The sequence below is a fragment of the Sceloporus undulatus genome, chromosome 1, assembly GCF_019175285.1.
Source record: "Sceloporus undulatus isolate JIND9_A2432 ecotype Alabama chromosome 1, SceUnd_v1.1, whole genome shotgun sequence".
NCBI classification, from domain to species: domain Eukaryota; kingdom Metazoa; phylum Chordata; class Lepidosauria; order Squamata; family Phrynosomatidae; genus Sceloporus; species Sceloporus undulatus.
In genome coordinates, this window is record NC_056522.1 from 8685653 (window position 1) to 8698270 (window position 12618).

The 12618-nt window shown below is 40.5% G+C and overlaps 2 long non-coding RNA genes across 2 annotated transcripts; one reads left to right on the forward strand and one right to left on the reverse strand.

Moving 5' to 3' along the window:
• The first annotated feature begins 346 nt into the window (after positions 1-346).
• LOC121915402 lies at positions 347-12188 on the forward strand. The gene is made up of 3 exons (XR_006100708.1): positions 347-468; positions 7096-7995; positions 12054-12188. It is a non-coding gene; the product is annotated as an uncharacterized LOC121915402 (long non-coding RNA).
• LOC121915399 lies at positions 7027-12231 on the reverse strand. The gene is made up of 3 exons (XR_006100707.1): positions 12095-12231; positions 7835-7970; positions 7027-7224 (listed from the first exon to the last, which is right to left on the reverse strand). It is a non-coding gene; the product is annotated as an uncharacterized LOC121915399 (long non-coding RNA).
• Between the last annotated feature and the right edge of the window lie 387 nt (positions 12232-12618).

Genomic DNA, 12618 nt, shown 5'->3' on the forward strand with positions numbered 1-12618 from the left:
ATGAAGGTTTAATTTGACACTATTTTTGTAGCTTAGAAAGTTAAATGGTACAAAACTACAAATCCCAAAATTCTGTAGGCTGGAGACAAGGCAGATAAGGTTGATGTTAAGCTGCAGTATTTGTACAGTGTAGATGTACCAACAGTTAAATTTGCAAACTACAAATATCTATTTAAAAATCAATGGCCAGAATCGAGTTGTTTCCTCCAAATTAGAGCAAATTGACTAAGTGAATCTTGAAAGCCAACACATAGGAAACGTATGAATATCATCATAATTCAAGTATTATGCACCAGCCACTGAGACAGAACAAGAAGCAATTAATAGATTTTATGAAGGAGTGTAGGAAGAAATTGACAGCACATCAACACAGGATGTCAAACTGAACATTGGAGAACACAAACATTGGAAATAAGGAAGAATCAAAAACAGTAGCTAGATGTGGTCTAGGCAAAAGGATTAAAGCAGGTGAGTGTCTGATGGATTTTTGTGAAGCCAACAACCTATTCATTGTAAACACATTTTTCATACAACCAAAGAAAAGGTTAAACACATGGACATCATCAGATGGCCAACAAAAAACCCAAATAGATTACATAATTGGAAGTAAAAGATGGCAAAGCTCCATACTGGTGACCAAGACTAGACCAGGTGCTGATTGTAGCACAGATCACTCATTTCAAAAATAAAAGTAAAATTCAAGAAGAAAACAAAACCAGTCATCATACCAAAATACATTTTAAACAACATTTCCACAGAATTCATTAACAATATAAGGAACAGATTTGCATTATTAAGAATAATAGATTATGGACCAGAAGAGCTTTGGTCTGAAGCCAGGGACATAATGAAAAAAGAATGTATAAAAACATTTCTAACAGACAGAAGGAAAGTGAAGAAACCATGGGTGACAGATAAAAAGCTACAAGCAATAAAGGAAAGAAAAGCAAAACAAAAAGGAGATAGGAATAAACTGAGAACCATGAATGCAATTGTACAATAACTAGTGTGCAAAGATAAGGGAAATAACTGCAATGACAAATGTAGAGAAATAGAAAAGAACAACAAAAAGGAAAGAAAACGAGACCTATTCCACAAGATTCGAGAAATCAAGGGAAAGTTCAAATCAAGAACCACTGTGTTTTATGACAATAAAAATAATGAAATTCAAGACCAGGAAGTAATAAAAAGACAATGGATGCAATACACAGAAGAGTTATATAAAAGAGATGACAATATGAAGGGCACATGGAATGAAGAGCCATATGAACCCAAAATTCTAAAAACTAAATTGGCAGCTGCAATAAAGGAAATGGCAAAAGACAAGACTCTAGGAACAGATGATATTCCAATAGACCTGTTCCAATCCACAATGACAAAGGGGCTTTACAGACATCCCTGAAGGGGCATCCTCAAGGTGCCCCTTTCCCAGCCAAATTGGGGCCGTGGCAACCTCATGCCATGGCTCTGAACCAGCCTTTCGAGGGTGCAAAAAGGAGTGCTAAAAAGTGGCTCTTTTTTTGCATCCTCGAAAGGGTATCATACCGGAGGTGGTGTGGCTATATGGTGCTCCCCCAGTACTGTGCCATCTAAACACAGTGCCGGAGGCGTGCCATTATGCCGCATGCCATCATGGTGGAGTCAACCATGCGTCGTGAGCACACTACACCCTGACTCTGCCCCCATGTCGGCCTTTCAGGCCAGTTTGTAGAGGCCCAGAGTCAACTCTAGTGCTAAACAACATATGTAAACAGATATGGAAAACAAAATAATGGCCAAGAGATTGGAAGTGATCAATACAGCCCCATCCACAAATCTCCCACGTGAACAAAATCATGTTCAAAAATCTACAACATAGGGTCCAGTCATACATGGAGAGAGAAATCCCAGAGATCCAAGCAGGGTTTGGGAAAGGAAGAGGCACCAGGGATCACATTGCAAATATATAATGGCTAATGGAGTGTAGAAGGCAGTTTTAAAAGAAAATCATCATACGCTTTGTAGATTACAGCAAAGCCTTTGACTGCATAGATCATGGAAGGCTATGGAACGCCAGTAGTATGTAGTGTAGCTCCTGTCAAAAAATTATTTATGACCCTTTGGCTCCTCCCCTAGAATGATTTATGACCCCTTTGCCCCACCCTCTAGAATGTTTTATGACCTTTTGATCCCTCCCCCAATAATGATTTATGACCTATCAAGAATGATTTATGACCTGTCAAATTGTATGGATTGATGACCTGTCAAACTGATGGGTGTGTCCCTTCCCCGGAAATGGTAAGGCAGGACATCCAGGCCTTGTGACCAACCATAATCCATAGGGGTGTGTGATTTGACCCCTCCCCCTAACCCCAGGGGTTCCCATTAACCCCCCCTTGAGACCATGTGACTCCCTGAAAGACCACGCCTCACTAATGGCTGCTGATTCTGGGCCTCCTGTGAACCACGGGTCCCAAACTGGTCAATTGTGCTAGATTTCCCATGCTTTCCAATTGGGCCCTTAAGGTGACATGCCCCCCTGACTAATGGTTTTATCCCCACGAGAATCACGTAGTCGTTGATGTTGTAATGTGTCTTCAAGTCTTTTTTGACTAAACCTATCACGGGGACTTCATGGCACATTTCTTCAGAGAGAGTTTTTCCATTGGCATCCTCTGAGGCTGAGTGTCATGGCCAGCCAAGAACAGCTCTCAGAGGAGGAGAATGAAGATGTGCCTCCTCCAGAGCAAGAACTAATTGAGGCTACACCAGGTGCTAATCCTGCTCTGCCAGCTCCCAGCTGTGCTCTCCCAGCCCCAGAGGAGGAGGCTCAACCAGGTCCTAGTGCTACTGAGATGCCTCCTGTGGTGCAACAGCCTAGTGGTGACTCTGGGGAGGAAGCTTGCCTGGATGTGCCTACTTACAAACAGAGAAGGGCTGAGAGTGCTTGCAGGCACAGATCCAAAAGGATTGCAGAGAGGCAATTAGCAAACCAGCCTCAGGTGGCATGGGGGAGAGTTTCCCTTACTTAAGCTGTAGAGAGGCCTCAACTCAGTGCCAGAGTTTATTGCACGATCCTTTGGTGTGATTGCTGCTGGCACTTGCTCCTTGTATCTTGACTCCCTGTTGCCTTGACCTTGGAATGAACTGGAACCTTGTTATCTTCTTGCTGCTTTGATCCTGGACTGATTTGATGACTCTGGACCTTATCGCACTTACAGTTTTCCCGTTCTGTTCATGTCTACAAGCCGGACAGATCAGGAAATGGGCTGATGACGAATGCTATCGCATTAAGTGTTGTCAACGTTATATGATTGCAACAAAAACAATTGCTATTGCACTCTGCTTTTTGATAGAATGACCTGTTGTTGTTTGTGGACCTTGCTGTGAATGGATTTCACTGCACAGCCGGGTCGCATCCCGATGACGCCCCAAACATCCCCTGTCTTTGCGCATGCGCAGTTCAGGAAAAAATTGGCACGCGGTTTCGAAAGGGAGCTCTAGGAATATTGGGAAACTCGCTGTCCCTATCTGCAAAAACGCGGAAGAGACATTGCAGCCGCCTCCTGTCACATTATGGGGTTGACAGTTTTAAGGAGGGGTGTATAGAATTCGTAGGCAGGGAAGTTCTCTGACTGAGAAATCAATATACCACTCCTTAAAACGGGCAATCCCACAACAAAACACGAAATATTAATTCAAGGTACTTTATGTAATGCCACTACAGTGTTGTAATCACTGATAAAAAAAATCCACAACAGTAACGAAAGGAAATATTTATCTATTACGTGATGTCCCTCCATCTAGAACTGCTGTAAATGTCCTCGGAAAACTAGTGCATACAGTAGGACAAAATATAGCTATCAATGTTAAAAAATTTTTTTAAATGTTATAAGAACAAGGTAGATTTTCTCCATAGCTTTGTTCTTTCATTTGTCCCTGAATTAATTGGATATTTCAGGCAAAGCTACCATTATGTTGCCATTATAGTCCACTATCGCCAGGGAATAAATGTAGGACAAAATGTAGAACAAACAGTAGGACAAATGCAGCACCAAAATGTTGGACATTTTAGGTCCTAAAGTCATGTACTGTAGGGACTGGACGGGGATGGAATTGGAACGCATAGGATATCGCACATGGGGGATTTTCCGTTCTCATAACGTTTACTGGAGATGGAGGACGGAAATAAATCGTTGGGGACATTTTACGCGAACGGAACGGAACGGGTATGCACTGTAAACGTGTCGGTAACGAGGCTGTGCGATAAAATCCGTTCCGTTCCCATACAGACCTCGGATCGTTTACAAACGCGTGTGCGATAAACTCCTCTGACTCCTGGTATCCTGGCTTTGGCTTGGCTTTTGGACTGCTCTCATGCTTACTCCTTGCAAGGTCTGTGTACTGTTTCCAGTTACTGTGCTAAGCTATTCTTATTGGTGTGTGTTTGTGTGTGCTGGCTGCAGTCCAAGACACTGAGAGAGTAAACCTTCACCAAGGTCACCTAGTGGGTTTACATGGCTGAGCTGGGATTTGAACTCTGGTCTTCAGAGTCATAATCTGACTCTCAAATCACTGTGCCATGTGCTCTCTCTCTCTCTCTCTCTATATATATATATATATATACACACACATATACATATATATATATATATACATGTGTGTGTGCGTGTGTGTGCGTGTGCACACACACACACACACACACACACACACACACACCGCTTTACACCAGGAGTGGGAAACTTGAATGCATCTAGTAGCCATTTGTTTTACTCTCTAGGAACTTCCAGAGGTTGTCAAAACTGCCAAAAATAGCAGGAAAAGGAGAAGGGAGGGAGGGGAGAGATTTGGAATCAACTATGTCTTGAACTTTTTTTAAAAAAAATAGTTATAACAGAGAATGGTAGAGTTGGAAAAGACCTCAGGGGCCATCCAATCAACCCCCCTTCTGACATGCAGGAACAAAGAATCAAAGCAACTCCAACAAATGGCCATCTAGCCTCCTTATAGGCATGGAAAGGAAGAGTCTATTCTTCCCATGAACAAAATGTTTTGCTGAAACCACTGAGGCATTTGTCAGGTCAGGTCTTCTGCGAGAAGAAAGTGGGGAAATGTCTCGATGTACGAAAAGAACTGACCAGGAGACTACCAGTTCATCTTAAAAGCTGTAATAAAAAAGAAAGAAGGAAAGAAGGAAAGAAAGAAAGGTAGGTAGGTCTCACTCCAACAGTGATGGCAAGTACATCCTGAACTAGTAGAGGTGAAAAGTTATGCAAGCCTCTAGGGCCCCAGAAGCTTTCAGATGTGCAAAGTTAGCTGTACTTGTCACTTCTCCAGTGTTTATCTCTTTGAATGGTGTAGTTATGCACTTACAAAAACAACCCCTATAGATTATTTCTGGAATGAGGAAGTATCTTAAAAGTGACAAACAACATTTATGCATATGGTCTGAATTTTAAATTCAGGGTGCTCAGTGACACAATGACATATTGGGAGGAAGAGTGGAAGTGTGATATAGTAGTCTGTTGGACTAGGACACAGGGAGACCAGGGTTCAAATCCCTGCTTGGCCACAGAAACCCCTGGGCAAGTCACACATGCTCAGGCTCAGAGGAAGGCAAAAGCAAACCCCCTCTGTACAAATCTTGCCAGGAAAACCCTATAATATGGTAATTGTAATTCAAGTCAGAAATGACTTGAAGGCACATGAAAACAACAGGTCATCAAAGCAGTGGTGTACCCTGAGTATTTGACACCTGGTGCAGATAATTTTTTAACAACTCCCCATAAAATTAATTTCAGTAATAATCATGAAATTAAACCAATAATGATGTTGCTGCTACTGCCCAACTCTTCTGTTTTCCCTATAAATATTAATAACTCTGCTTGTGACTGCTGTTTCCCAAATACCAGACAATCATATGGACCCTTGTCTAAAGTGTTTCCATGATATGTGTATTCTGCAATTGCTCAAAGGATTTAGGAATGTCTCTCTGTACCTTCTCAGGGGCAGTGAAACAATCAGTTCTTAACTTCAATGGTTCCAAAAATGAAGCCCAGCATTGGAAAGAGAAGCCAATGAAAAAACACTGATGCGAACTAAACCTAAGCCTGGTTCACCTTCTCTTTCAGAGTCTGTCTAGACTTTTCTGAATATGGCAGGAGGTAATAAAGGATCACACCATCTAATCTCCATTGAATTGATGGTATGCCATACCCTCCTTGGGTTGGATACACACAATGGTCTTTTCTGAACTACAGAAACAATGCAGTTTGACACCATTTTAACTCTCATAGCAATAGCAAGTACATCTCTATACCACTTATCGGTGCACTTAAGCACTCCCTAAGTGGTTTACAAAGTGTAAGCTACAGTGGTACCTCGGGATACGAAATACCCAGGTTACGAATTTTTCGGGATACGAAAAAATCCCATAGGGATTTATTGTTTCGGGTTACGAAAGTTTTTTCGGGTTACGAAAAAACTCCGGCGCTGTTTTAAATGGAGCCGCGGCAGAGCCGCGGCTTTTTCCCCATTAGCGCCTATGGCAATTCGGGTTACGAAGGTTTTTCGGGTTACGAAATTAGCCGCGGAACGAATTAATTTCGTAACCCGAGGCACCACTGTAATTGCCCCCAACAATGTGGGTATTCATTTCAGTGACCTCAGATCGATTCAACCCAAAAAGGAGTGGCAAAACCCAGCGTCTTTTTAACATGGGTTTAATGGGGGGAAACCCTAACCCCCCCCTTGGCGAATCGATTCCAAATCGATTTGCCAATGGGAACTAAAGTGGTTTAAATTGGATCATAATTCCATATGATCCGATTTAAACCTCAGTGAGAATAAGGCCCTAGATCCTTTTCACATATACTGTTGTCATGCCAGGTATTCCCCATCCTATATCTGTACCGTTGATTTCTACTGCCCAAGTGTAGTATCCTACTTTTCTCCGGGTTGATATTCAATTTGTTAGTCTTGGCTCAGCTTTCTTATCTATTACGGTCAAACAGGAACAAATTAATGAGTCTGTCTCAGCAACAGAAAGCCAGCATATTGCGATTTTATTACATGATGGGAAAAGCAACTGATATTTTTCTGTTTTCTATTTTTCAGAAAAGATCCGCAGGAGCATTCTCAGGAGTCTTAATGTTACTACAAAGCAGGAACAGATATTTGCATTAAATCAGGAGCCGTCTTCGTCTTCTTGGAAAATTGAGTATCTCATTGTTTTAACCAGATCTCCTGTGGGGGGGAAAACAGCTCCTTTATTGATGTAGATTATCCAGAATTCCTGTCTGCATTTATCAAGGAAGGTTCACAGGTTCATTATTAAAAATAATTTGTTTTATATGTGAAGCTGCTTGTTTAGAAATTACCATAAACTGGAATGGTGTTGCTAAATTATCTTTGGACTATTAAAGAGGCAGGTTATGGAATTTTTGCTCTAGTCGAGAAATCGATTGCTATATCCAAGGTTTCGAAAGAGCATATTAATGACTGACAAGTTTTTTATAGTGTTTGGTTTCCTTTTTCCTACTATGTCAGTAGCCCCTCTTGCACAGTTCATATGCTGAAGTCATGTGTAAAACTTTGCAAAGATGTATTTCCCTTTTAATTTTAGATCAATAAGTATATTGTGTAATTACTTTCTTTTTACCTTCCTTTTAAATCTAGATATATTGTCCAAGTTTTTTATTATTGTTACAAGTGTTGTTGTTGTGGTGGTGGTTGTTGTCTGTACAGTGTGTAATTCCATTATCTAAATAGAAACTATTACTAATTTTAAAATAATAATGTTATTTGTTTAATTAAATCATTAAAAATTATTTAATTTAAAAAGAAAGAAACTCACTGTTTGCAGCAAACTGACGAAGCACTGCATTTTCCAATTTGGGGCGAAGAATAAGGACAGACATTTTGATACCGTAAAGTACAGAAGCCTCCTTGACGTTGGCATTGAGATCGAGTCCTAATCCCTCTGGTGTATCCTAGCAAAAGAAAAAAAATATAGGGGTGAGAAATAGTTTTATGTGTTAGGAAAACTCTGAGAAGCTGCAATATGACTGTGGGAAGAACCATATGGGCCTCATCTAATTTATCTGGAAGGAATAATGCTTTGTGTTTACATTGTGGATTTTAATCTACCACCAATGGGAATAGTGTTTTGGCATTGGACTGGAACTCCCAGAGATCAAGATTTTGTGGAGTGCCTTGTTGGTGCAACCGTGCGACACAACCCCACCTCAGGTTATCTTATGGAGGGGGGGGGGGCTACAAGAATGAAAGGATACAAAATGGAGGCCTGGCATTGATAGACAGCACATACAGAAAAGATTGCAGAGAGATAGGGGAAATATGGCCTAGAGGTTGGGTAACGTCTGCACAGAGATAGAGAAAAAATCATAGAGTTGGAAGAGACCCCAAGGGTCATCAGGTCCAACCCAATTCTGCCCTGCAGGAATACACAATCAAAGTAACCCCTACAGATGGCCATCTAATCCTTGTTTTAAAAAAGAAAAGAAAATGGCATACGTTTTGGGGGGAAATACAATAGAGTTAGGCAGTGGTATTAGTAGGGTTGGTGTCATGCAGTGTGGTAACTTTTTGCAGTTTATCTCATTTTTTAAAAAGTGTCTTATCCCCAATGGGATACAGTTGCGTTTCGGACCTGGGCTGCATGAGGGTTTCAGGCACCCAGGGGCATTGGCAGTAATTTACATGTGAAAAAAACCAGCTAATAATCTGAAACGCTCTGTATCCTGTCGGGGATAAGTAGTGTTTGTTTTTTTAAAATGCAATAAACTTCATGGTGTCACCCCACCATTGACCTCCTCCCATTTCACACCATACAGAATCCTTAGTAATGCTTGTTCATACTAATGTTACTCGTAAATCATAATTCCCACATACCACGGAATGTAATGCTAATATTTGTGACATAGAAAACCTAGCAAAATTAAAATTACATCTTCATATCAGAATGTCATAGGCCCAACCTAAATGTCTTTACATATACATAGTGGAGGTTTGGTTAAAATGTGTTGTTTTTAAAGAAAAATTTAAAAGAATATTTTTCTTTATAAATTTCTATTTTTAATTTAAAAAAAAAACATTGAAATTTTAAGGTGAAGTCGAAGGCTTTCATGGCTGGCATCCATAGTTTTTTGTGGGTTTTTCAGGCTATGTGGCCATGTTCTAGAAGAGTTTACTCCTGATGTTTCACCATCAGCCACAGAACAATATACATGCAAATCACTCTTGCATTCCCAGGTATATATGTACCCACCTTTTCCCAGGCAAACATTCTCTGAAGACAGTTTTTTGTGGGGGTTTTTTGGCCATGTTCTAGAAGAGTTTCTTCCTGATGTTTTGCCAGCATCTGAAGATGCCAGCCACAGATGCTGGTGAAATGTCAGGAAAAAACTCTTCTAGAACATAGCCACATAGCCCAAAAAACCAACAAAAAACTACTGAAATTTTAATTTAAAAAAATTCTGGAGCCTTTCCTTTTTCCTCCCACATAGCCCCACCTCACTCCCACCATGTCTTAAAGCATTTTAAAGGGAAGCAGATAATTGCCACAGCCCATTACTGCCCAAAGGTAGGTGTTTGAGGAGCAGTGGTGTCATCGCCCCTTAGGGTGACACCTGGTGAAGTCTGTACACCCCCCTCCCCCCAGTAATGCCACTGTAGTTAGGACAGTTTGCCGGGAACTATCCAAAACAGAACAAAGGATTCCCCAGAAAAGTTGCAGGATGCATGTCACAACCACAACCCCTCTCATACACATACATGGAGAGACTACCCACATCAGGAATGAATGAGAAAAGGGCTTCCCAAGTGCAAGGAACCCTGGCATCCTGAGTACCCAATCTTGTTTTTCCCCCCCAAAACTAAAATATGTGTTAATAGCCTACTGATTGCAGAGGCGTTTATCTATTTAGTTCTCAAGACAATTCATCCCCAACTATTTTTAAAAGCATGTTTGAAGACTGAGGGGAAGGAGCCTGTAGAGAGAGAGAGAGATTGAAGATATGGAGAAGCGAGAGCAGAAAAGAAGGAGCGATAGAAATTAGAAGAGGAGTAGGAATTGGGTCCAGAGAGCAAGCTGCAGTCTTGGAAGTGTTCAGAAATGTAGAGAGTTCATCCAAAGAAGCAGGAGGAAACACAGAATTTTTTTTAGGCGAGGGCGATAGAAGATCACATGTCACAACCTTTACTACCTTCCCTATTATTAATATTAATATTGCCATTAATTTAAAAAGTATGGATCACTTCTAAAGAATAGGTGTACCACAATATTTGATTGAACCTGTACTCGGAGCAAGAGGTTAATAATAATAATAATAATAATAATAATAATAATAATAATAATAATACTGTTTATTTATAGCCCGCTTTTCCAGAGATCAAAGCAGGTTACAACAAGGGTACAGAACAATGTACAATTTATCTACAACATAAAAACATCTAAAAATACAAAAAATTAAAACCACAGTAAAAATTACAGAGTTTAAAACCACAGCAAAAACTAGCTTAAAACTCCTAGTGTGGTGGGGGAGAACAGATGTCATGCATGGGGGAAAGCCTGTTGGAAGAGGTAGGTCTTCAACCTCTTCCTAAATAGGTCAAGGGAGGTAACCGAGCGGAGCTCGCCAGGAAGAGAGTTCCAAAGTTGCAGGGCCGAGTTGGAAAATGCCCTCTGTGCAGTCGAGATGTACTTCGCATTAGGAACCCCCAACAATTGCTTCCCGGCTGATCTGAGAGTGCGGGGCGGATTATATGGGGAGAGGCAGTCCTCCAAGTACCCTGGGCCCAAGCCATTTAGGGCTTTGTAGGTAATAACCAACACCTTGTATTGAGTCCGGAAGCGAATGGGCAGCCAATGAAGATCTTGTAGGTTATATGGCTAGTCCTGGGGCATCCAGTGACTAACCTAGCTGCCATATTCTGCACCAATTGAAGCTTCCAGGTTTGGTACAAGGGTTGCCCCATGTAGAGTGCATTACAGAAATCCAATCAAGAGGTTACCAGAGCATGTACCACCATTGCATTAGGACAGAATATGGAGAAACACAGTGGTTTCCAATTGGCAAAGGGGTCAGGCAAGGCAGCATTTTATCACCCTATCTATTTAACTTGAATGCTGAACTTATCATATGGAAAACAGGATTAGACTTGTAGAAAGGAAATTTGGAGAAGGGAACATCAACAATTTAAGATATGCAGATGATACCATTCTACTAGCAGCATAACAAAGTTTGAACGATTATTGAATAATGTCAAGAAAGAAAGTACAAAGTCAGGTCTAAATTGAACATTAACAAAAATAATGATGATAGATGAGTTTCATAACTTTAAATGAAAAGATTAAAACACTGAAACAGTTTGTGATTTCCCATGACTTGGTTAATCTGAAGGGGACTATAGTCAAGAAATCAGAGGAAGATTTGGACTTGGAAGAGCAGCTATGAAGGAACATATCTTGAAGTGTAAAGATATAACAGTGAATACCAAAGTTAGGTTTTACATGCCATCATATCCCCCATTTCTGTGTATCACTGTGAAAGCTGGAGAGTGAAGGAAGTGGATAGGAAGAATATAAACTCAGTTAAAATGTCATATTGGAGATACTGAAGAGACTGTGGACTGTTAAAAAGACAAATGACTAGGTCCTAGAGCAAATCAAGCCAAAAATCTCTTCTTAGAAGTGAAGATGACAAGACACTGGCCATACCATGAGAAGACATAACTGACTAGAAAAGATAATGATGTTTCGTAAAGTGGAGGTCAATATAGATGAACAGAGTCAATAAAAGAAGCTGTGGCTCTGAGTCTGTAAGACGTATGAAATGTGGTTCAAGATAGGAGCCTTGGAGGTCTCCCATTCATAGGGTCACCATAAGTCAGAGTCACCTTTACATCAGATAACAGCAAAACTATCAACAACAGCCACAATCTAAATTGTAGAGGATGGATATCAGAAAAGAGAAGGTAGAAACAATACTGAAAGAGAAAAGAGATCCTTTTGGATGAAGTGACCAATTTATTTCAAAATGTTATTTTTTCAGATATGAGATCCACCCCTGCCCCACACCAACAAATGAATTACCTGGATCAGGAAAGAGCATCAAGAAGAGGACAAGGAAGAGAAACCCATAAATCTTCATAGTGATGCAAAATAAACTGCTGATATTTGATTGTGAGTGTCTTATGTTTGGACAAAAGAATCCAAGAATGAGAAAAGGTGACATTTCTGTAGCTTTTAAAGTATCCCAGAAATTGCAACATATAGTAATGACAACACATTGAATTGTTGAGGCCTCAGCCACAAATTCCTTAGATGGTCATGTGCAAGTCACTTTTTAAAGCCAATCATGGTACCCTCCTATCCATCTTTCAAAATACTAACAGAATTGCCTTTAGTGGACAATGAGTCATCATGTACTTTCTAAGAAGAGGGGAAGGTGTGATCCAAGGGTGGTAGGGGAGAAGGAAACCCCCAATGTCCCTCTCAGACCCCTGCTACAGTTGGATCACCCAAGGTGTTCTTGGAATTAAATAAATATATAAATAAATTGATCACATATTCAATTAATTCCTTTTGCAACTATTTGCCTTAGCAAGTAGCAAGTA